This window comes from Phyllostomus discolor, chromosome 11 (assembly GCF_004126475.2).
Source record: "Phyllostomus discolor isolate MPI-MPIP mPhyDis1 chromosome 11, mPhyDis1.pri.v3, whole genome shotgun sequence".
NCBI lineage: Eukaryota > Metazoa > Chordata > Mammalia > Chiroptera > Phyllostomidae > Phyllostomus > Phyllostomus discolor.
The window spans coordinates 50,072,914-50,098,500 of NC_040913.2; the positions used below are offsets into that span (position 1 = coordinate 50,072,914).

At 38.2% G+C, this 25,587-nt stretch overlaps 1 protein-coding gene across 1 annotated transcript in view; it reads left to right on the forward strand.

Moving 5' to 3' along the window:
* Nucleotides 1-3,621: 3,621 nt before the first annotated feature.
* KPNA3 (karyopherin subunit alpha 3) overlaps nt 3,622-25,587 on the forward strand; it is a 107,622-nt gene continuing 85,656 nt past the window's right edge. The window contains 1 exon segment of the mRNA XM_036011361.1: nt 3,622-4,084. The gene's annotated coding sequence lies outside the window, so the exon portion shown is untranslated.

Below are 25,587 nucleotides of genomic sequence, written 5' to 3' on the forward strand. Positions count from 1 at the left end.
GCATCAGAGGAAGAAGAAGAGTTTAACTGACCACTCAGAGGGCCCTTCCTTCCTGTTTCAGCTCTGCTCCCCTCTCCCCTGACCCTTAAGTAAGAACTCCTTGATAAAGTGCTTAATGAATACAATGTTTGGTATGTGGTAGATATTCAAAATATGTTTGGGAAAGAAATCCATTTAGAAGATTTCTCAAGAGAAATTTCAGGGCAAAGGCAAGGACTTGAGTAAGGGAAAGAGGAGATGATTGCTGACAATGAGAAGTACCAAATCTAAGTCACTAGAGGTACTAATTTCCCAGATACTAAGTACTCCAAATTCTGGTGGGGACTACAAGTGCTAAAAACCTGTTGGAATTAAGAATATAGAGAGACTCTGAGGCCAAGGTACCAGATGTGTGGATGTTAAGTCACAAGGGATAAAGGCAAACAGTAAAAATGACTGCATTAGACCCAGACAAGAAGGGGATTGGCTCTGAGCCCTGGCCTTTAGGGACCTCATTCTAGTTCTCTTCAGCTGTACCCCTCTCCATGCAGAGTACATGGGACTATGACATCATGTTCATTGTGCCTTTAGACCCTGCTCTGGGTACCAGGGCCCTAGGATTTCCTTCTCAAATGGCAAAGCTTGCTTTCAGGGTCTTCCCAGGCCTCTTTCCTGGGTCTGTCTTCCTGGGGGCATATGATGCCACTGCTTTGCACACTCCAGGTCTGAGGAAAGGCCAAGGAGCATCTTTTATTATTATTATTATTATTATTATTATTAATTCTTACCTGAGGACATGCATATTCATTTTAGAGAGAAGGGAAAGCAGAAAGAGAGGGAGAGAAACATCAATATGAGAGAGAAAAACATCGATTGGTTCCCTCTCCTAGGCAACCCAACCAGGAACCAAACCCGCAACCTAGACATATGCCCTGACCAGAAATCAAACCTGTAACCTTTTGGTTTACAGGACAATGCCCCAACTGAGTCACACCAGCCTGGGCCCAAGGAGCATCTTTTGAAGAAAATAGGGGAATGTAAATAGCGCTTTGGTGGTGAGAGGCAGGACTTTAACCTTGTGGGTGAGGGTATAGACATATGTTCTTAAAGTCTGGTCTAGTGTGGGATGGAGCTAGGAGATGGAAGAAAATGGGAACAAAAGTAGGATGGGGTCTGAGGGCTGTCTTCCAGACCTCTTTGCACCACCACATTCTGAAACAGAAGTCCAAGAAGTCAGGAAATTTAAATTCAAACCCAGACTTCCAGGTGGTAAAGAAAGAATTTGTCAATGTCAAAGATTAGACTAAATTTTACTTAAGTTTGTAAACTTGATTTATAACTTCACAATATTTAGATATGTGATATGTAGACCTCCATTTGCAATCTTGCCCTCATATATTAGGAATCTTGGGAATCAGCAGGTTAAATATCTCCCTGCTATGAGTCTTGAGATTCCTAACTGTTTCTTGACACCCACCACACATTTTTGATGATAACTTGTTTTATTATCTGTGTATTCACATACACAAAGCTATGTGGAGGCAGGAATCAGGCTGTCTTGTTTACAAATATATCCTGGTGTTATTCAAAAGATAAAGTCAGTGCCATTTGCTATTGTGGCAATATTTGTCTAGCAGGCCTATGGACTTGTTAAACATGACTGCCATTTTACTCTTCTGAGATTGTCCCTAGGACTGGAAATTACTGGAAAGTAAGAACAGAACGTGACTAACCTCTCCCTACAGCCACAGGCAGAAGATAATGCTGGAACAAACTGCAGCCTGGTGTTACAATGCCCTGAAAGACCAGGGGCCACACAACAGCAACCTCCCCCACCCTTTTTTAATCCAATTATAATCCAATAAAAGTTTAAAGCCCCTACCCCTCAGTGCTGGTGTATCTCTCCACACTATGCCCCTCTCCTTTTTTGGAGAGTGAATAAAAATTTTGTTCTCTACACTTTCTTCTCTTTGTGAATTCTTTCACAGCTCAAACTGCCGACCACCCTAACAGTTATGGCAATGATTAACACATAGTAAGTGACCACTAAATATGTCTAAAATTCTAAAATGATACATGACTTATACATTTGAGGACAGCAAATAGAATGAAGAGAAGTGGTAGAAGGGGATAAAGTAACCTGAAAAGAGAATGCCTTAATAAATTATGAGATTGAGCAACAATCTGGAAGTTTTCTTCCAATAAGGAGAACAGCAAAACACACTTTTCTTGCACTAAAACTAGAGTTGAAGTAATCTATTCATTCTAAGCTTTAGGGGTGTATGTGTGTATTTTCCTGTTTAAATGAGTGATTGGACTGGGATAAGATATTTCATAGTGAGGGCCTGGAGTTCTTAAGTGGCTGATTCACTGAACTGCATTAAAAAATGTGAATTGACATTTAAAAATGAAAAGAAAAACATAGCTTTTGTTTTTTCTTGAAAAATTTGGATCTTTCACAAGACTGGCCCACAACCCAATAGGTCATAGTGGTCTAACATCTTCAATGGGTTTGTGTTTATGAATGGGCCACACCCCACCACTCACAAAACAAATGCCCCAGGCATAGCCTGGCCACCAAAGGCCTCTGAATTAATGACCCCTGAACCTCTGACTCTTTAAGGACCCTTTGCCTTGAAAGTATGTCTTTTTTAATCTCTTTATGGTTTTTATTTCTACCAGCCTTTGAATAACTCCATTGGCATTTGCATTGTACTATAGCATTGCATACCTGCTTATATCTGCCATAGATTCTGAAACTGAATTATCTCACCTGCTCCAGAAAGCAACTCTCTATCATTGTTTTGGATCCAAATTTTCCTAATTATTGTTCAGAATGACCCTAAGGGGAGATGCTAAACTGGAGAGACCAGGGCTTGACTGCTTCTTGAAGGCTGAGAAGATTAAATGCGGTCATGGAACAAGAGGTGTTGGGATCAGAAATGCAGGAACTGCCAGAGTGAAGTTGCAGAACTGAGCTTGGAAGAATGGAAACTGAGAGACTAAAACACTACTTTTATGGAATATGTATGGCTTGCCAAGCACTGATTTTTAAATTATTTTATCTATTGGAGAGAGACGGAGAGAAACATAGAGCCATTGACTTGTTCCATCCGTCTTCGCATTCACTGGTTGTGCCCTAACTGGCAACGAACCTGCAACTTTGGTGTATGGGACGATGCTCTAACCAAATGAGCTACCCGGCTAGGGCCCCATGCACCGTTTTCTTGTAAGGGATTCAACAATAAACCAGCCAATGTCCCTGAGCTTAATTTCTGTGTGGTAAGCCAGATAACACATATAAACACATATATTATATGCATATACATGTATATGTCATGTGGAATAAATGCTATTTAAAAAACCAAACAGCCAGGGAACAGACGTTGAGGGTCGCTCCTATTTCGGGAGACTCCAGAGACCCGGAGCACAAGGTCCCATCTCCTGGTAAGCTCTACCCCAGTCCCCGCCCAAGGGCGGCCTTGGTGGGGTGGGACTTTGAGCCGCGCCTAGGGTTTCCGGCTTTCTCTTAGTTTTATCAAGGCCAGAATTACACACAGGCCTCAGCATGGCATGCTGGGAGGTGTAGTTTTCCTCCGCAGCTCAGCGTTGCCGGAGGGCAGTTAAAGACGCTAGGTCTGGCACTGTTGCTGGGACAGAACTTGAAGCACGCAGGGGTTATGGGGAGACTCTGATGGGGAGTGGTAGGGGTCACACCAATAACACGGGATACATCCAGCCAGAACAGCATACAGGCTTGTAGCCGCGTGGGCACGTGACCCCAGCCTCTCCAGGCGCGCGCGGTTTCTCGGCGCCTTTTCCTTCACACTCCGCCCCACCCGTTAGTCGGCCAAAGCCTCCCCAGGCGCTTCTGCCACCTCGCGTTGGGAGGCGTCACAGAACGTGCTCTCCTTTGCCCCTCTCCCTTCTCTCCCCTCCCTCACTCCACATTCCCCTCCCGCACTCAGACTCGAAGCAGCCGCCGCCTCCGCCGCAGCAGCCGCAGCAGTCGTCGCCGCCAGAGCCGCGCGCAGTCATGGCTGAGAATCCCGGCTTGGAGAACCACCGCATCAAGAGCTTTAAAAACAAGGGCCGTGATGTGGAAGTGAGTGTGCTTCAGGAGTCTGGGCCCTCCCGGCTCGCCGCGCCGGCACCGCGGCGGGGAGAGAGGGTGGCCGGCGCAGGGCTGGCTCTCGCCTGATTCGAGTCGTAGTTGGCCCCGCCTCCCGTCACCGCGGCCCAGGGTTGGGCGGAGCGGGGCGACTGGACTCGGGTTGCAGCCACCCTCTGGAGCTGCGGGAGCGCGGACCGGGAAATGCAGGGGTTTTCGGCCCGGTCACGCGGGCGCGGCCTGCTGTCTGCGAGGAGGGGATGTGGAGCTGAGGCGGGGTCCACGGGCCTCGAGGGTCGGGGATGCTGCCTCCCTCTCCTTTGACCCCCCACAGCCGAGGGGGCGGTCGCGGCTGTCGCGCGTTGCTGGTGCAGTCATCAGCTGGCGCAGCTCCTCGGTGCCTCCTGCACTGTCGCACAGGAGCCTAGGCTCTGACGGTGCCCTCACCTACCTTCTAGGACTGGGCCCAGGAGGGTAGTGGCCCGCAAAGGGGGGTGGGAACCAGCCGAGTAACTGACTTATTTGAGGGTAGTGGATGGGGGAAGGTAGGATGCTCCTGGACCATATTCTTATATACCAATGCTGTCCTTTGGAGCAGTCTTGCTGAGCTGTTCCTGTTCATACTCCTGTTATGTGGGATTGTAGCAACTGAGAGAGGGACATAGTTTACCATCTATCGTGATGAGGCTTTCGAAGAGAGGTGGTTCCGACCGTCGGCTGACAGGAACATTTTCTAAGCATTTCTTGCCGGTAGTGGCGGTGTGTAGGATAATTTTTTACGTGTTTCACTGAAATAAATTGGATACATAGGTTCATACTGCCTTTTTTACGCATCTTGGTCCAAACTGCTAGAGTTTCCTTCCACGTGTTTGCAAAAATGTAAATATTAATGTCACTCTGTTGCTACACAGCATATTGCCATTGTCTCATTCAGGTGACAATAGCAGGTACTATTTGCAAACTTGGCTTATTGAGGCAGCACTAGAGGTCTCTGCAGCTACTAAAAGCAGTGTAGCTTAATGCTTAAACTTCACCGGGCCTCTGACCTCTGGATTTGTTAAGGGAAAAGTAGTTTGAAGTCCACAGCCTCCTTTTCTAATACTAGGTGACAGGATTTGCAGTTTTGTAATTCTTGCTAAGGGGTCAGTGTAAATAAAAAGTATGCATTTTATCCTCTCTTAAAGAAAGAAGGTGTTGAGGAAAATATACCGTTCAAGGTTCTGTTCTGTAGAAAAAGAGACAAAACCCAGACCGTTTTTCAAAGGGACCAAATTAAATTCCAATTAGAAAAAAACACAAGGAAATGCTATGGAAATCCCATTTGAATAGACAATGGAGGTCATCTGTCTCGTCTGCTCATGGTTAAGTTTCTTTTGTGAGAAATACTTTTAACAAAAGTGAAAGTCTGAATAGCAGCAGCAATTTGGAACTTGCCCTCGTGTTATTGGTCCACTTTATGATAGGAGCTAATTTGGAACTTTATCATTAATTGTTCTTGAAGCTTACCCCTATTATGGAGCAAAACTGAAGTAGTTTAAAAAATACCCATTTGTTTGTACAAAATTCTTTCCTGTCTTGGATATTGAGACAGGTTTTTGTCATATTGTTTTGCCTCTATTTTGTTTTGGGAGCTCAATGATACCTAGTAAGGACTCTGCACATTTTTTGGGTTACCAAAAAGTCTATAATTTTTTTCCATAAAATAAAGACACATTGTTCATTTCACCAATAACTTTATTGATCTGGATATTTTGATTATGTCTAACTGTCTCCTTATAATGTTGATTGTTCTTCAGTTAATGTCTTGATTGATCTCTATCAACTTCAAGTGATCTGCCTAACTGTGAAGCAGTGTTTTCCAGTGAGAAATCTCCAGTGCAAAACTTCATGAACATTCGATCAATCACAGCACCTTCTCCATACACTGCAAACCTTTTTTTTTGGCATTTCAGTTGCGACTTTACCTTCTTGAAACGATAAAGCATTATATGCTGAAAATGTTAGTATTTTCTTCCATCTTCAGTATTAAAATGGCTGCACAAAAATTCACCAATTTTTTTTAATGCACACTGATATGACAGCTGTCACCCTACCGTCTAACTAAAATTGTTTTGAATGAAGTCAAAGACAACTAAGCACAACTAGAGCCACCTTATGGAAAAAAACAAACAAACTTTTTGGCCAACCCTATAGGTACATGATAAATATTTGCCAATCACAGAATGTAACCAGTGACGTCTAGATTCATGGCTGCTACTAGGCATTTCAGCCTGAAAATATTGGTCACCAACATTACATTTCCCAGGATACATTAGGGTACCTAAGGCATGAAATAACAGTTACTCAAATGAGGCTTTATGATACCTCATTTAATCCTTATAACAACTTTATAGCTAGGTAGAGCATTATCCCCACTTTCCAGGAAGAAAGTACTTAGATGAGGAAATTCAAGTGTGCTTAAGGAAACTCAAGTGCCTAGCCTGCACTAAGTCACAAAGTGGGTATGGACATTCATTCACTAATTATCTATTTGATAATTAGTATCTAATTATTGGTATCTAACATGTCAGGTCTTAGGGATACAAAAGGAAGTAAATGCAGTCTGTATTTCAAGAAGTTTATAGTTTAATTGGAGTGAAAGGAAAGTGAACTGATAATTATAGTGCAGTACATCAATATGTGTATTCTGAGAATGCATAAAATAAGATCCTAAATTGGAGCTCAGCATTCCAGGGAGATGTTCTGGTTGATTCCTGTTGGATGAAATGGGGATTAGACTCTGAAGGATTAAAGAAAGTTGTTCCGGAAAAGGGAGAGGGCAAGGAAAGAGGATTACAGACTTGAGGAGCAGTAATTGAAGTGTCCTGGGAGAATGTAGTAGGGTTGAGAGACGGAAGTGCAAGAGATTGACTAAAGGGTAAACTTGGATTAATCTGATCAATGCCTTTGTTGTGGATTTAGGACAAGCCACTATATCTAATTTCGTCTTACCCATTAGAAACTATATACTACAATGGAGACGTGTGACTAAGTAGTTGTGATCATTAGGCTTTCAAACAGTGAGATGCACTTTGAATGAGACACCATTCCTGCCTTTCCAAGTATAGGATAGATGAAACATAAAATATTATAAATTAAAGATAAAATACTCAGCTGATCTATAAATTAGATGCCAGGTACAAGCATAAAATAAATATTTTCTAGAGAAAATAAAAGTGTAGAGTGAAATAAAGTGAAAATAAAATTATGCCAGGTAATTGTGAGTGGGGAGAGGTAACTTCATAGTCGTTTAGTCAGGCTTTATAGAAGAGAGGTTGTTGAAAATCCAAGTGAAAAAGAAGAGAGGGAAGAGATGAGACTGGTGTTCTGAGAATATGTCTGTGGCAAACAGTTGCTTGGAAACTTCTTGATAGGGAGATCTGAAAGAATTTATTTCAGAGCAGAGTTAAAAGGTGTAATATGATTAGAATAATGGATAGCCCTGGCTGGCATAGCTCAGTGGATTGAGCACGGGCTGGGAACCAAAGTGTCCCAGGTTCGATTCCCAGCCAGGGTACATTCCTGGGTTGCAGGCCATAACCCCCAGCAACCGCACATTGATGTTTCTCCCTCTCTCTCTCTCTCTCTCTCTCTCTCTCTCTCTCTCTCTCTCTCTCTATCTCCCTCCCTTCCCTCTTTAAAAAATAAATAAATAAATAAATAAATAAATTTTTAAAAAAAGAATAATGGAAAAAGGTGATTGGCAGTAATGCCTAGAATTAATTCTAGAGTCATAGTGCTTTTATCCTTGGGGTGTCTGACCCGTTGCCCACAATGGCTATGAATGCATCCCAACACAAAATCGTAGCTTTATTTAAAATCTTTTTTTTTTTTTTTGCTCATCAGTTTTCATTATTATTTGTGTATTTAATGTGTGGCCAAAGAAAACTCTTCTTCCACTGTGGCCCAGAGAGGCCAAAAGGTTAGATACCTCTATATGAATTTCCCCAAAATTGAGACTGGGAATGGTCATGGTCATATCATGGAATAAGGATTTGCATCTTCTCCTCTTTTCCCTTTCTCTTCCTCTACTGTGTAAAGGTCATGGAAGACAAAGGGGATAAAGGTTATCCTGAAATTTACAGGTGAAAGTAAGGGAGGGAGTAATTATCACTGATAGCAGTTTGGAACTTGGGTTGGGGGAATAGATTTTGGAGCTAAAACTAGGAAACGCATAGTGAAAATAATTGCTTTTATTTGGTCTGAAATGTGTTTTAATACTAGACATTTTCACATAAGACATTGGTTCTTAGGCTTTTCTTTTTTAAAAAATATTTAAAACTTTTAAAATATAGTTATAGGAGTATACAAACAAATGTTTAAGTTATAAGTATCACTTAGAACTCAAACATTCAGGTAAATGCCATCCAGGTCAACTTTTCCTCGTACCTGTGGTACCTAAGGATGTAACATTTCATCAGTAACAGTAACTAATAATAATTATTTTAAAGATCTTAACAGTTACTGCCTCTACAGTGTATCTGTGCCAGGTGCTTTATGTGTTATTTATTTAGTCTTATAACAATCCTGTGAAGTAAATACTGTACTGTCCACATTTACTGAGGAGGAAACTTGAGGCCTGCAGTTCTTAACTAGCCCTAAATCACAAGATATAAGGGGCAGAGCCTAGACTTATAGTGAAGTAGCATGATGCAAAAGCCAGAGCTCTTGCTCACTGTTCTGTACTGTTTCTCCACTGATTGGAGCCTAAGACTTAACCTGTGTGAAGCACATCTGGAAGTTAATTAATGGGGAAAATGTTTAAGAAATCTTAAATATATCACAGAAATTCCTATTTTGTTTCAAAACTTTGCTAATAAAAGTTTTTGACATTCTATTCATCATTGGTTTCATTTGCCTTTTTTTTTCCTTTTTACTCTTGCAAACTTTCTAGTTAGTTGGTTTCAGTGAAAAAATAGTAACCTATATTCTTGGGCTTAACACAAACCTCATGCTTTAGTTTCTAATATTACGTATTTTTATAAGTATTTTCACATTTGCAGATTCAACTAGTACTCTCTCTGTAACCTCTGTTTGTAGAGGGTACTATCTAATAGTTTAAACCTAAACTCTTCACCTCCTTAATTTTTCTGTTTTAGTCATCTGATGAGCCCTTATATTTTTACCTTTGTTGCCAACCTTTCCACCAGTGCCCTAATTTAGGCCCCTGTTATTCTCACTCTTACAAGTGTGTTAGTGCACCTGTTTTTCCCTGTTTCTGGTATCTTCCTTCACCAGTGTATCTTGTGGATTGATTTTTCTGAAATCTTTTCATCTAACTTTCCTGGTAAGATCATTCCCACTGCCTTCAAGATAAATTAAAACTCCTTAGCATGCCACCCATAATTCCATCAAAGACCCTATCTTTTCTACTTCATCTACCTTATATCTTCTTTGTTCCAGCCTGGATAAAGTATTTGAAGTTGGAAGTAACCAGTACAATTTCCTCTCCAGGCCTTTGTACATACTATTTTCCTATATACCTTCTTTTGCTCTCTGTTAAGTGAGGTTCACTCTGGCAAACTCTTTCTCAATTCAGACTCCTTCACATATATTTGGAACACCAGGAGGACAGTTCTGCCAAATCATGCTATTCTAGTTCAAAACTCATTGGAAGTTCTCTGTAGAGCCTTTCCTGGTTGGCCAATAACATACTTATCACTATCAGTTCCTTTTCTTTTCCTTCTCTCTAATGCTTTCCTCCATAAATTTTCGTTTGCCCCTTTGGGATTAATTGCTGTGAGGTACAACAAATTCTATGTGTGTCTACCTGTTAAAGTATGTTGGATCTGTTAAGAAGCTCATGAGAGTGGAGACCTGGGGCTGTGTGATATGACAGATAATTTTGTGACCAGTATATAAAATTTAGTAAGTACTCTTTGAGAAGGGAGACTAGATAATATACTTGAAAACACTCTACGTTTGGGAGTGAAAAACATAGTCTTCTTCTAAGATATTAATAGTTTCTTTTGGGGTTGACTCCATGGCAGTGATACTGTTGCTTAGCCCTCCTTTGACAATATTTTCTGCTGTCATGTATTTCTGTAATATGAACTAACTCATGCTTGAATGGTAAAGAGGAATGATGTTACTTAATGCTAACATCATGTTGGTTCAGAATTCATGTTGGTTCTTATTTTATTCTTACCAGCACATTAACTGTTTAGCATTCCCAAGTAACAGCAATTGAACACAAACAGTTGAAGTTAGAAACACAGTTGAACACAGCAAGCCCAGGAGTGTGCACATTGTCCATTGACCCATGTTCTGCCTCTCGGCTTCATTTAACTATATGTTATGTATAAAGGTGCTTATTGCTTCAACTTCTTTCTTCCTGATTTTGCAGAACATGAAATTTTCAGGAATCTATATGTTGTATAGCAGATATACTATAATTATCTTTTCTTAAATGTATTAACAGCATATAATCTTTCCTGGTCCTTCTACCTGATTAATTACTGCTTTTAAGTTGGTTTTGCCAACTCTTATTCCTATCCATTGAGTATGGCCATATCTTGGGATTCTATCTATGAATTTCCTATATACACCATTTTTCTTGCTCATATCAGCAGCTTCTTTAGTTTTAACCATCATTTCGGAGGCAGTGGGGGAATTTAAATCTGTTTTAATCTGCTGAAAATTAATCACATGAGCATCACTTCAGTTTGTCAAGCTCAAAGTGTTTAAAGTTATGTTCTGCCTTCGTTTTTTTCTTTTTTCTGTTTATGGCATCATCAGTTTCACTGTGACCTGAACTTGAAACTTGAGAGGTTTCTTGGACTCCTTTCTCATCTTCCACATTCAGTCAGATGTTAGTCATGTAGCTTGAATCTGTGTTCAGCTTACTTACAGCTTTTGTTACCAGGCAGTTTAAAAGTTGCCTCCAAAGTGGTATTCTTCCTCCAATTTATAAGATTTTTCAGTGACCCTAATTACCTGGTTATCTCTCCAGGGTCAGCTTCCTTCCCCTAGCCTCCACAGCTCTTTAAGCTCTGGCAACACTGAACTACTTAGATGCTTATATGTAATCTAGAATCCTGCCCTTCCCTGTTTGCCAGTGCTATTTCTGTACTCATGGGCTATTTTGCTGACTGGAATATCCTTTTTGCCTCTTGTTGCCTGGCTAATTTCCTACCCCTCTTAATACTCAACTTTGGGTTTAACTCTTCTGAGAAATTTTTCTGAATCCCTTTCATACTCCCAGGTTGAATTTAGGTATACTTCTTCATTCCCGGAAGACCTCTGAGTATATATATCTTTCTCATTGTAGTTGTGATAATATATTTTTAGTATGTTTTACCTGTTTCTTCTACTACATTATGAGCTTTTTGAGGACAAAAACCTATATATCTCCATTGTTTACTCCCTGGTATAGTGGCTGGAACAAAGTAAGCACTAAAATATTTCTTGAATAAATATATCCATTATAGGTAGCACCAGCATAGTATTTTTCTAAAATATATTTTTGAACTGACACTTTTAATCTTTTAGTACCTTTTCCTACTGCTTCCCATGTCGAGTCCAAACTTTCTATTATGATAGGTAAGTTATTAGGAGATAAAGACACATGCATAGGAAATTAATTTCTAAGTTTTCTTATTTTTAATCATAAAAATGTTCTAATATATAGAAGAAGTAGAGAGAATCATATATTAGTTCCATATGCATACCACTGAGGTTTAGTAAGTAACAATTTGCTGTATGGGCTTCATCATTTGTTTGTCTGTACATAGCACATGTGGCATTTACAGTAAGACTTAAGGCTGCTTCTGTAAAAAAATAAGAATATATTCTTGCATAAATACTACATCACCCTGACCCAATTAACAATTTCCTAATAACATCTGATCCAGTCCATATTTCAATTTCCCCAGGTTTTGTTTTTTGGTTTGTTTGTTTGTTTGTTTGTTTTTACATTTGGTCTAAATAAGATCATATCACATTTGACTCCTCTAATCTAGAACAGGCTTTTCCCTCCATTTTTTTTATTATGCTAAAATATATAACATAAGAGTTACCATTTTAGACATTTTAAGTGTACAGTTCTGTGGCACTAAGTACATTTTCATTGTTGAGTAACCATCATCACTATCTATTTACAGAACTATTTCATCTTCTCCAACTGAAACTCCATCTCTGTTAAACAGTAACTGCATTCTCTTCCTCCCCAATCCCTCCAACCTCTAGCAACTTCCCTTATACTTTTTGTCTTTATGAATTTAACTACTCTAGGAACCTCATATAATATTTGCCTTTTTGTAATTGGCTTATTTCACTTACCATAATGTCTTCAAGTTTCATCCATGTTGTAGCATGGGTCAACATATCCTTTTTATGGCTGAACAATATTCTATGGTGTGTATACACCACATTTTGTTTATCTATTCATTCTTTGATGTATACTTGGGTTACTTGCACCTTTTGGCTATTGTCTCCTACCATTTTTTTAGATGCCATCAATTTGTGAAAAAATGACGTCAGTTTTCTTAAATTAAGTTGAACCACACAAAATTGCCATTTTTTGAAGTTCAAAACAGCCAAGTACTGGCAATCTGAAATAGTTTGCCCAAATAGAAAGTACTCATTACTGGATTTGTCTGTTTCTTTGTGGTGTATCTTAACTTGTTTATCCTATTTTATATTACCATCTGCATTTTCTGTAAACTGGAGGTTATTTTAAAGACTGGATTATCTTCAGTTTAAGCATTTTTGATTTAAAAAAATACTTCAATTGGTGATGCTGTGTACTTCAGAATATTCACCAGTAGTGCCGCTAAGATTGGTCAGAGAGTTCAGATGATAAAAAATAGTTTAATGTCATGATGTCAAAGTTACTAAATTTGGTGAAGTGAATTTTAGTTATTTGGATGGGATGTGATAGAGAATGGATAACATTTGAAGTCAGAAAAGTAATCTGACTTCTTGGTTCCAGTAAAGGTTTCAGAAATGTATCTAGGAAATGTAACTTCAAAGGCAATGGCATTCTCTTTCCATGACTGACACCATTCCTAAATTGACTTTTTGTTTTCTTAACATAAGATTTGGCTAATATTCTCATTTCTAAGTCTCTATTCCTTTACTTTGCAGATAAAGCAACATTAAGAATATAAAGAGGATGTAGCTATACTTTGTGGAAGTGTTTTATTAAGAATAATTTTCTTAATAAAGAAAAGGTTATCCTAGGCTGTTAGAGCCTAGGATACCAACAGTAACAACTAAAATATGGTCAAAATAAATCATGACTATGTTTACTTGAAAGTAGTCATTTTAAGTGGTTGAGTTTTCAGAGTTATAAGTTTGTTTATATAACAAATTTTATTTTGAAATGCCAGTATTTCTGAAAATGCCCTTTACATTTCTCTGCCTTCTTAAATAGTATATAATTTAGCAAATAATGGAATTATATTCTATTTAAGAAAAGAAACATCGTTATGCATATGGATATTGGCTTTTGCTTTTACTTAAGTGATGCCTTCAGGATCTTAGATTTGTCAGAATTTTGTTCTTAATTTCTATGCTTGTGGAGTTTTTGCTCTTCATAATTTTTTGGCCTGTCCCTCCCTTGCTCTTAGTCTGTCAGCTTTCTCTTGTTACTGTCCTTATGTTTACTTATAGCTCCTCTTTCCTTTTAATTTGATGCTTTATATATCCTGGTATCTTTGATAACAGATTTACTAAATACTTATTTAGCATTTGCTGTGTGCCAGGAAGGCATTGTTTATGGCCAAAGATTATAAATATGAATAATATTGTCCTTCCTCTAGGGAAGTCCATTTTAGTGAGAGAGACTGATACATAAGCATGTACTACTTTGTGTACAGCATAAGTTCTATGATATAGGTACATGATTTGCACAGTACTGTGAGAGCTTGGAGAAAGGGAGTGACTAAATATACCTGGGGAAGTTGGTTTCACAGATCATATTTGAGGTAGGTCTTGAAGGATGTATAGGAGTTTGCCAAGACAGAAGGAAAAATAACATGAATAATCGTGTATATGTCATAGAGTCTTTTTTTTTTCTTGCTTTTTATTGAGTTTATTGGGGTGACACTGGTTAACAAAATTATACAGTTTCAGGTGCACACTTCTATAGCACATCATCTGTACATTGTAGGGTATTTTCACCACCCCAAGTCAAGTCTCTGTCCATCACTATTTATCCCCCTATACTTTCCTCTGCCTCCCACCACCACACCTTGCACCCCTGGCCCCTGGCAGTCACCACACTGTTGTCAGTGTCCATGAGTTTTTCCTTTTTCTTTTTGTCTTTTTTGCTCAGTACCTCCACAACCCTAGCCACATCACCCCTAGTTGTCAGCCTGCTGTCTGTCTATAAATCCGTCACAATTTTGCTTGTTACTTCATTTTGTACATTAGATTCCACATATGAATGATATGGTACTTTCATGGTGTGTTCAAGCAACAGTTAGTATGGTGACATTAAATCCACTCTCCCTTATGGAAATAGCATTCTGATTTGGTCTTTGGAAGGTGCTTTTCTGCCATTGCATATCTCTTAGTGGGGTTTTTAATCTTAGTGTTCCAAAGGTGGTACTGTGAAGAAATCTTCCATTAAATGCTAACACCTAGATCTGTGGAGTTGCTTTCATCCTGATTTTTTCATAGATCTGATTCTTCAGCTTTTCCTTTGGTTCTTTGAATTGCTCTGTATTCTTCCAATAGATCTTCCTGCCCCTCCTATTGTTTCTTAAATTAATTGAACTATGTTTTATTTCTTGCAACAGAACTCAGAGATGATTAATTATCCTCTTTTGCCCAGGAGTGAGGGAGTTCTCAGGACACAGGACTTTCAGTGTCCAAATCAGGAAGTCCTGGGCAAACCTTAATAAGTTGGTCACTATACTCTCATTGAAACAGTTTGGGCCCTGGCTGGTGTGGGTCAATAGATTGAGTACACACCTGCAAACCAAAGGGTCACCAGTTTGATTCCCAGTCAGAGCATGTGCCTGGGTTGCAGGCCAGGTCTCCAGTAGGGAGTGAGTGAGAGGCAACCACATACTGATGTTTTTCTCTTTCTCTTCCTTCCTCTCTCTCTAAAAATAAATAAATAAACAAGCATTTTTTAAAAAGAAGCAGTTTGGGAGTAAAGATAATGAGTTTGGGGAATCAAATATTCACAAGGAAGTATTTGGTATACAGCTGAGAATAATATGTGTAGAACTAGTTTGTTTTAGTTATTTTACTCAGCAGTTATTTGAATCCTGAGTCAAGTGTGAGGTGTAAAACAATGAAAATAACAACCAATAATTGTTGAGCACTTACTATATACAAGGCACTCTGCTGATAAGAATGTTAAATAATTCTCACAAAACTGCCATTATACAGAAGAAGAAAATGAGTTAAGTAATTTGCTTATTAAAAACATACAGCTAGGAAGAGGCAGAACTGTCATTTCATGTTAGATTTCCTACCTTTAAGTCCTGTGCTTCTTTTTTATAAAGATTTTTAAAATTTATTTTTCAAGAGAGGGAAAGGGAGAGACAGAGAGGGAAAGAAACATCTATCAGTTGCCTCTCACATGCTGCCAACCAGGGACTTGGCCTGTAACTTAGGCATGTGCTCTGACTGGGAATCAAACCGAATAAAAGCAATGACCTCTTGGTTTGTGGGACAATGTCCAACCTGCTGAGCCATACCAGTCATGTGTGCTCTTAATAACCATTATACTAACCATTATACTATTAAACCCTGTGCTCTTAATAATCATTATACTAACTCTGCCTCAGGGTCCCTGCTCAAGGATTGGCTAGACTAGTAAAAAAAAAAAATGATGTGAAAGCAAATGTAGAGAGTAGAGTGGGCACATAGGGAAAGATTCAATGTGGGGGAGTCAGGGAAGGCTTTGTGGAGATGACCGTGCTTAAGTCAAAACTAGGAAAAACTAGAAAAATGTCTAGTAAGTCTTGGGTGGTCCTGTAAGTAAGAGGCAACATGGTATGTTCTGGGAAACTAAAGTATTTCAGTAAAAATAATTCAGAAAGTTGGATAGAATAGGCAGGGGCTAGATTGTGAAAAATCTCTTCTGTGGGTAAAAGTTTAAATAGGGAAGTGGGTTTTGTGCATTTAGGACTATTGCTTTGGTTACACTAAAAAAAAATTGGATAGGTGAGAGTGAAAAGAGAGCTTGGAAAGCTCCGGGGTCGCACAGCTGATGGTCTGACTAACAGTACTGGCATTGGGGTCCAAAGCCAGGAAAAGTTATTAGGACTTTTCCTAATTGTACTTTATAGAACAGAAATTAGCAAACTTTTTCTGTAAGGGGCTATAATATTTTTAAAAGACTAAATATTTTAGGCTTTGAGAGCTATACTGCTTATGTCACAACAACTCAACTCTGCTGTGAGCATGAAAGCAGTCATAGACAATACACAAATGGGTGCCACTGTTTCAGTAAGCTTTATTTACAAAATCAAGTGGAAGGTTAGCTAGGTTTGGCTTGCATGCTGGATTTGGCTCAGTCCATAGTTTGCTTACCGCTGTTTTAGGATGATGTATAGATTAGTGAAGATTTGGAAAATAGTTCAAGCAATGATGAGAACAATTAGGATGCTAATATAAATGAGAGCTCTATAGGAATAAGAAAAGAGGTCTAGGGGTTGCCTCTCACATCATTTTGGGGGACTAGTGGAAATTCCACTGAAGAATGAGCCTTTAGGAAGCTTAGAGCAAAGTGGTATATGAGAATTTTGGTGGAAGAGTTTTCTGAAGGAAGGGCAGTAGTTGAAATATCAAATACTGCAGAGAGGAAAGGTATGAAGAAGACCTGAAATAAGCCATTCATTGAATTTGGCAATTGGGGGTCATTGAGAAATGGAAGACCCAGAAAGTAGTAGTACCTGGGAGCTAGAATATGGTAGAGTAAGTAGTAAATTGAACCAGTCAGTGGAAACTCAATTTAAAAATCGGTAGTTATAGGAAGGAGGGACTACTGGTTAGCTTGAGGAGGAGATAGGGTTAAAAGAAGGCTTTTTTTGTTTCTTATTTCTTTAAAAGTATAGGATTAACTACTGTTCGTAGGCTAAATTGAAGAAACCAGAACAAAAGAGATTTAAAGTCCTGGCTAGGAACAGAATAAGTGATTGAGCCAAGGGTAAGTGAGGAGCTGTTAGGGAGATGAAGTGAGAGATAAAAGTTGTGGTTAGTTTTTGAAGGAGCCTCAGGTGGAAAAGGCTTGGAGAAGTGCAGACAGATGAGAGAATGGGCAAGTAAAACAGATTATGTTTAATTATGTCTCCATTTATTACTTTTACTTGCACTTGTTCTACTTTTATTTAAAAGTTAAATATATTTAAAAGGAAAGAGATGAAAATACAAGTCATGATTCTAAATAAGGTAATTTCAGTATTTATATATATATATTTATGAGTTTTAGGGAGAATGTTTATAAACTAGTAGTTTCCAAGTAAGACTATCATAGCTTGTAATGACAAAATGCAAACCAACTCCTATATGAGAATAAATTCTTATTGACTAAATCCTTCATGGGAGTGACAATAATTTAAGATGCTCCCTCGCTCTCCATGCACAATTTAAAAGTACTGTCATAGACTATGGCTGGTAGCAATAGTGTGGTTTTTAGTTATATGTTGAGTTCTAGGAATATTGGTTTTGCTTGGAATAAAGAAATTGCTACTTGGCTGTTAAAGTTCTGTTTTGGCTGGGTATTTGCTTTTGTTTTCTAAATTTTGTGAGTGGGCTACTATGAACATTTTTATGTATCTTTTTAAGCGAACTTTGGAAAAGTGGGATATTTTTGAGAGGTTTGGAGCTAATTTAATCCAGTTTTGGAATACAGAAGGAGAAAATCCACGGGTTTATAGGCTGTGATTATGATTTCTACCTTCAAGGGGCATTTAATCTACTGGGGTTTGCATTTTTTCCTTTTGTTTTGGGTTTTTTTTTTAAACAAACATTGCTAACTGAATTTGAAAATTCAAATAGACTTGCAAGGGACCACCAAATAGCCAACCAATCTTGCAAAAAAGAGTTGGAGAACTCATACTTAGCAATTTCAAAACTTTCTACAAATCAACAGTAATCAGACGGTACAGTACTGGCATAAGAACAGACATATAGACAAATGGAATAGACTTGAGAATCTAGAAATAAGTTCTCATATTTACAATTGATTTTTTTTGTAGGTCAACTGATTTTCAATAAAGGTGCCAAGACAGTGCAACAGGGCAAGAATAGTCTTTTTAATAAGTGGTGCTGGGATGACTGAATATTCACGTGTGGACAATATTGGACATCTCCATACAAAGTTGATCCAAGACTTAAATACAAGAACTAAACTATAAAAGTTTCAGAATAAGACAGAGGTGTAGATCTTCATAACCTCAGATTAGGCAGTGTTTTCTTAGTATGACCCTAAAAGCACAGGTAACAAAAGAAAAGATCTAAATTGGACTTCATCAAAATTAAAATGTTTTGTGTTTCAAAAGATGTCACCAAGAAAGTGCAAAGACCACCTACAAATGGAAGCAGATATTTGCAAATCATATATCTCATAAGGGATTTGTGTCTAGTATATATAAAGAACTCCTACAATTGGACAGTAAAAAGATAAATTATTCAATTTAAAAATGGACAAAGGACTTGAGCAGATAACTCTCTAAAGAAATTATACAAATGGTCAATAAGCACATGAAAAGATCTTCAGCATTATTGTTCAGTAGGGTAATGCAGATCAAAAGCAAAATGAGACATCACTTTATATCTACAAACAAACAAACATAAATAATAACAAGTGTTGGGAAGGATATATAGAAACTGGAACCTTCATACAGTTCTGGTGGGATTATAAAATAGAACAGCCACTTTGGAAGTTCTCCCATATATTAATCATAGAGTTGCCATTTGACCCAGCAATTTTACTCCTATATATATACATACCCAAGAGATATGAAAACATGTACACAAATGTTTATAGTAGCATAGTTCATACCAGCCCCAAAGTGGAAACAACCCAAGTATCCATCAGTTGATGAATGGAAAAATAAAATGTGGTAAGTCAGTACAGTTTGACCCTTGAACAATGCAGGGGATAATGGGTGCCAACACCCAACACAATCAATAGTTCATGTATAACTTTTGACTTCCCAAAACCTAGTTATCCTTAGGTACCTGTAGGGGATTGTTTCCAGGACTCCTTCACTCCACAGTGGATACCAAAATTTGAGGATGCTCAAGTCCCTTATATAAAGTGGTGTAAATCAACACATATAGTTGGCCTTCTGCATCCTCACATTCCCAACCACGGTGGAAAATACTATTTTTAATTTGTACTTGGTTGAACCCGTAAGTGTGAAACCAAGGGATACAGAGGGATATAGTCAGCTGACTATATATTTATTGGGGGGAAAATTTCACATTTAAGTAGACACATGCAGTTTAAACCCATGTTGTTTAAGGGTCAAGTGTATGACTCAATTAAAAAGAAACAAAGTACTGATAAGTGCTACAACATGGATGAATCTCAAAAACATGCTGAGTAAAGAAGCCAGACAAAAAAGGCCACATGATTACGAATCCATTTATACGAAATATCCAGGAAGTCATATCCATAGATATAGAAAGTAGATTAGTGATTGCCAGGGGATGTGGAGTAGAGCTACACAGAAATAAAGGCTATGTGATTTATTTTTGTGGTGATGAAAATGTCCTACAATATTTAGATGCACAACTCACAAAACCCACTGAATTTACACTTTAAAAGGTTGAGTTTTATGGTATGTAAATTATGTATGAGCAATACTGTTATTAAAAGACAAAATAAATTGCACCTAATACTAGCACAAATTAAATAATGAAAGTATTTTCAGATTGGAAAACTGTGTAATAAGAGTAGCATGGAGTTCTGGCTTCTAGTCATAATGCAGTACTTTAGACAGAATTACGTAAGTGTAATATCTGGACAAAGTATACTAAATTTTTCATTTAAAGGCACTGGAGAATGATAAAAAAAAAAAAAACAGAAACTGGAGTGGAGCCTGTTCTAATAACTGTCTGATACAATTTACAAGTTTTGTCTGAGTGTACTTGCAATTCTCCCACTTCTGGGTACAGAATACTACAGCCTTACTGGCTTGCTTATCAGAGTACAGAGTTCCAGACTGACAGAGTAGCCAGAAATTTAGGGGAGAAATCCTGGGAAGATTAGGAGTAGAGAGTGAGTCTTAAAATTTGCCATAAACTCTACCCAAATGTTTGCCAGTCTGCTATCATATGCATGAACTGGCCGTGGTGGTGGTGGTGGTATGTGTGTGTGTGTTTAAAATTCCTTTAAATTTTTAAAAGGAATCTCATTGTAAAGTTATTTATGAAGTGAAAAATCTCATATCTCTCCTCACTTTTTAAAAATTCTAGTTGATATCTACAACTATGGATGCAGTGAAATTTTCTGTCTGCAGTGGAATTGGAATCTGTATTTTTAAAGAGGTAAAACAGGTTTTAATTTTTGATATTAGGTTTACTATTAAACTTTCCTACCCCTGTTATATTTTTTAAACTGTAGCTAGCAGACCAGTGGGACTTATAGAGAAGGAGTTTAAAGTTTCTTATTTATTCTTTTAAAAAAATTAATTTTACCCTGGCTGGCGTAGCTCAGTGGATTGAGCACAGGCTGTGAACCAATGTGTCGCAGGTTCAATTCCCACTCAGGGTACATGCCTGGGTTGCAGGCCATGACCCCCAGCAACCGTACACTGATGTTTCTCGCTCTCTCTCTTTCTCCCTCCCTTCCCTCTCTAAAAAATAAATAAATAAAATCTTTAAAAAAACTAACCAGATAAACTGCTTAAAAATTAATTTTAAAATTTATTTATTATTTTTTAATGCTTATTGATTTTAGAGAGGGGAAGGGAGGAAGAAAGAGAGGGAGAGAAACATCGAAACAGGAGAGTAACATCAGTCAGTTGCCTTTCGTACATGCTCTAGCCAGGACCAAACAGCAACCCAGGCATGTGCCCTGACCAGGAATCAAACCTGTGACCTCTCAGTTTGTGGGACAGCACCCGGGCAACTGAGCCACACCAGCCATGGCAAAGTTTTCTATTCATTCTTAATTTCCCATACTAGACAATACCTTTTAAATAAAAATATTGCTTGTCTCCCAGAGGTGAATCCATTCAAATAGCAAATTTAATATAATTAATGTTCTGATATTGACATTCTAAGTTGTTTGTCTTTTGAAAGAGCATTATGGGTAAATTTCAAGCTCATAAGCTGTGGGTCTTTGTGGAAAAAAAAAAGTGACTTAAGAAATGTCATCTCTTTTGGGAAATTCCTCTAATACTCTCAGGCAGAGAACTAGTTGGTGCTTCCAGTGATTACACCCAATTTAACATATACTTAAAGGTTAGAAAAGATTAAAGAACATACTGTAAACAACACTGGCCTAAATTGGAATATGTTTTTTAATAATTGGATAAAATGTAGAATTCATGGTTCCCATGTAGCTAGAGAGCTCTTTTTGGTCTACATTCTACCTGGAAGTTGTTCTCATCCTACTATACAAGGAAGAGGCTATTAATGGCCTTCCATTATTAAACTCAGTGGACAGGAGAAGTAATAGAATTTAAAATTGGAAATGCAGATTACAATTTGTAGAAAAGGAATATGAACATTGAATGACTACCTGCTTTGTGATACAAATTGTGCTAGGTGCTGCTGTTAATGTTTATCTCATCTAATTCTCAGAACCACTTTTTGAGGTAGTTTAATATCCCTACAGATAGGGTAAAAACAATAGATGAAGCAAGATCAATGAGGAAAATGATGAGTTCAGTTTTGAATATGTTAGAAACTTGGGGCATTTTCTGGGAAGTAATCCAGAAGACTCTTCAGCTCAGGAGAGAGATCAGGCTGAAATTACCAGGGTTGTTAGACTTGCAGAAGATACCAAAATGTGTTTATTTACAAATATAGGAGTTTATTTAAAGGATGCTGGCTGAAGGGAGTTATAGTTGAAGAGATGATTCAGTCTGACATTTGAAAGTTACTGTCCACATTGGCTGCCTTTTCTTCTCAGAAACTAAGCTTCCTTACAAATGTCCTTCCTTCCCACATCACACATCTTACTCATTTTTATGTGTAGCAGCTTAAATTTTTTTTTAGTTGTGCTTATAGACTATCATCAGCTGGTGTGGATAATCCCTTAACTCCATTTTTAACTAATTTGACATTTTTTTTGAAAGTTTATTCTTGATTGAAGTCTTCACATATGGTTAGTTGTACTCTTGTAAGTAATAGTGTATCATAAAAAGGAATAGTTCATTAATAAGACTATGGTGCTGGCATAAGCATAGGCATGTACAACAATGGAATAGAATTGAGAGTCCAGAAATAAATTTTTACATTTATAGTAAATTGATTTATGACAAGGGTGCCAAAACAATTCAGGGGAAAAAAAATGGTCTTCTTAATAAATGGTGTTGGGACAACTGAACTGGATATTTTCATGCAAAGGAATGAAGTTGGGCCTGTACCATACACTACATAAAATTAACTCAAATGCATCAAAAAACTAAATGTAAGAGCTAACATATTGAAAACTCTAGGAGAAAAAAAACAGGTGTAAATCTTTGTGACCTTGGAGTAAGAAATAGTTCTTGGCAAAAATGTCAAAAGCACAAGCATCCACATAAAAATAGATAAATGGGATATCATTCAAAATGAAAATGTGCTTCAAAGGACATCATCAAGAAAGTGAAAAGAAACTCACAGAATGAAAGGAAGTACCGTATTTCCAAATCATATCTGATAAGGGACTTGTATTGAGAATATATAAAGAACTCTTAAAACTCAATAATAAAAAGACAACTCAATTGAAAAATGGGCAATGGATTTGAAAAGACATTTCTTTTCAAGGAAATAAATAAGCAGCTAGTATAAGCACATGGAAAGATGCTAAACATCATTGGTCATTATAGAAATGCAAATCAAACTACAATGAGACTTCCAGCCAAGGTGGAGGCATAAGTATTATACACTTTGTGTCCTCATGCAACCAAAAGGACAGCGACAAATTTAAAAACAAAAAATAACCAGACCTGCCAAAATATTGAATTGTATAGAGAAGTCTGACAACCAACAAGTTAAAGGAGAAACATTCATCCAGACCAGTAGGAGGGCTGAAGATGGGCAGCTAGGGTGCAGAGGACTTGGGGCAAGGTGGCAGCTAGAGGACTGAGGCAACTGAGGCAGTGGCTGGCAGACTGGGCAAGGCGGCATCTGGTGAAGTGGGCAGTCACACATTTGCATGCAGATAAACTGGAAGTAACAACTGGGAAACAAGACAGACCACGCAACCCAGGGTTCCTGCTCAGGGAAATATAGCCTCGAAACCTCTGACTGTAAAAACTGGGGTGTCGCGGCAGTGAGAGAAACTCCCAGCCTCACAGGAGAGTTCATTGGAGAGATCCACAGGGTCCTAGAACATATGCAAACCCACCCACCCAGGAATCAGCACCAGAAGGCTGCAATTTGCTTGTGGGCGGGGGAAGTGACTGAAAGACAGCCAAGAGCTAAGCAAGAGGCATTGTTCCCCTCTGATCCCTCCCCTACCTATAGAGCATACAGAGCCAGAATGCAGCAGCAGTGGGTTGTCCCGCCCTGGTGAATACATGAGGCTCTGCACCTTGCATCATAACAGGCCTGCCGAGGCAAAGAAATATGGTCCAAGTGAAAGAACAAATCAAAGCCCCAAAATAGAACTAAGCATTGAAGAGATAGCCAACCTATCAGATACAGAGTTCAAAACACTAGTAACCAGGATGCTCACAGAAATAGTTGAGTATGGATGCGAAATAGAGGAAAAAGTGAAGGCTATACAAAGTGAAATAAAGGAAAATGTATAGGGAACCAACAGTGAAGGGAAGGAAATGGGAACTCAAATCGGCAATTTGGAGCAGAAGGAAGAAATAAACCTTAAACGCAGAACAGAATGAAGAAACAAGAAATCAAAAAAAAAATGAGGAGAGGCTTAGGAAACTCTGGGACAACTTTAAATGTTCCAACATCCTATTCGTAGGGGTGTCAGAAAGAGAAGAGGAAGAGCAAGAAGTTGAAAACTTATTTGAAAAACAATGAAGGAGAACTTCTCCAATATGGCAAAGAAAATAGACTTCCAGGAAGTCCAGGAAGCTCAAGTCCCAAAGAAGTTACATCCAAGGAAGTACACACTAAGGCACATGATAAATACATTACCCAAGATTAAAGATAAGGAATCTTAAAAGCAGCAAAAGAGAAGAGGGCAGTTATGAACAAAGAAGTTCCCATAAGACTATCAGCTGATTTCTCAAAAGAAACTTTGCAGGCCAAGAAGGGGCTGGAAAGAGGTATTCAAAGCCATGAAAGGGAAGGACCTACATCCAAGATTATTCTATCCAGCAAAGGTATCTTTGAGAATGAAAGGGCAGATAAAGTGCTTCCCAGATAAGGTCAAGTTAAAGGAGTTCATCATTTCCAAGCCCTTATTATATGAAATGTTAAAGGGACTTATCTATGAAAAAGAAGATGATCAAAAGCATGAACAGTTAAATGGCAACAAACTTACAACTATCAATACCGAACCTAAAACAAAAACAAAAACGCACTCAGCAACTAGAACAGGAGCAGAGTCACAGAAACAGAGATCACACAGAGGGTTATCAGCAGGGAGGGGGGGGGGGGAATGGGTGAAAAGGTACAGGGAATAAGAAGCACAAATGGTAGGTACAAAATAGACAGGGGGAGGTTAAGAATAGTATAGGAAATGGAGAAGCGAAAGAACTCACATGTTATGACCCATGGATATGAACTAAGGTGGGGGGATGCTGGTGGGCAGGGGCATACAGGTTGGAGGGCAATAAAGGGGGGTAAAAAATGGGACAACTGTTACACGGCATAATCAATAAATCATAATTAAAAAACCTTCAGTGAGACACCCCTTCAGGAAACCCACTAGGATGGCTAAAATAAAAGAGACAATAACAAGTGTTAGTGAGGATGTATGTGGTGAAATTAAAACCCCCATCATTGTTGGTGGAATTGTAAAATAGTATAGCCACTTGGGAAAACAGTTTGGCAGCCTCAAAAGGTTAAACATTGAGTTATCAAATAACTCAATATTTCCAATCCTAGTTATATACCGAAAAGAAATAAAAGATTATACCCACAAAAACTTATTCATAGTAATATTATTTATAATAGTCAAAAAGTAGAAACAATCCAGATGTTAGTCATCTGATGAATGGGTAAGCAAAATGTGGAATATCTTTACAATGGAGTATTATTCAATAAAAATGAATGACATATGATAAAAGATAACATGGCTGGACCTTGAAAACATTGTGCTAAGACTATACAGTCACAAAAAACACATACTGTGTAATCCCATTTATATGACTTCAGAAGAGGCAAATCTATGAAGACAAAAAGTAGATTAGAGGTTTCAT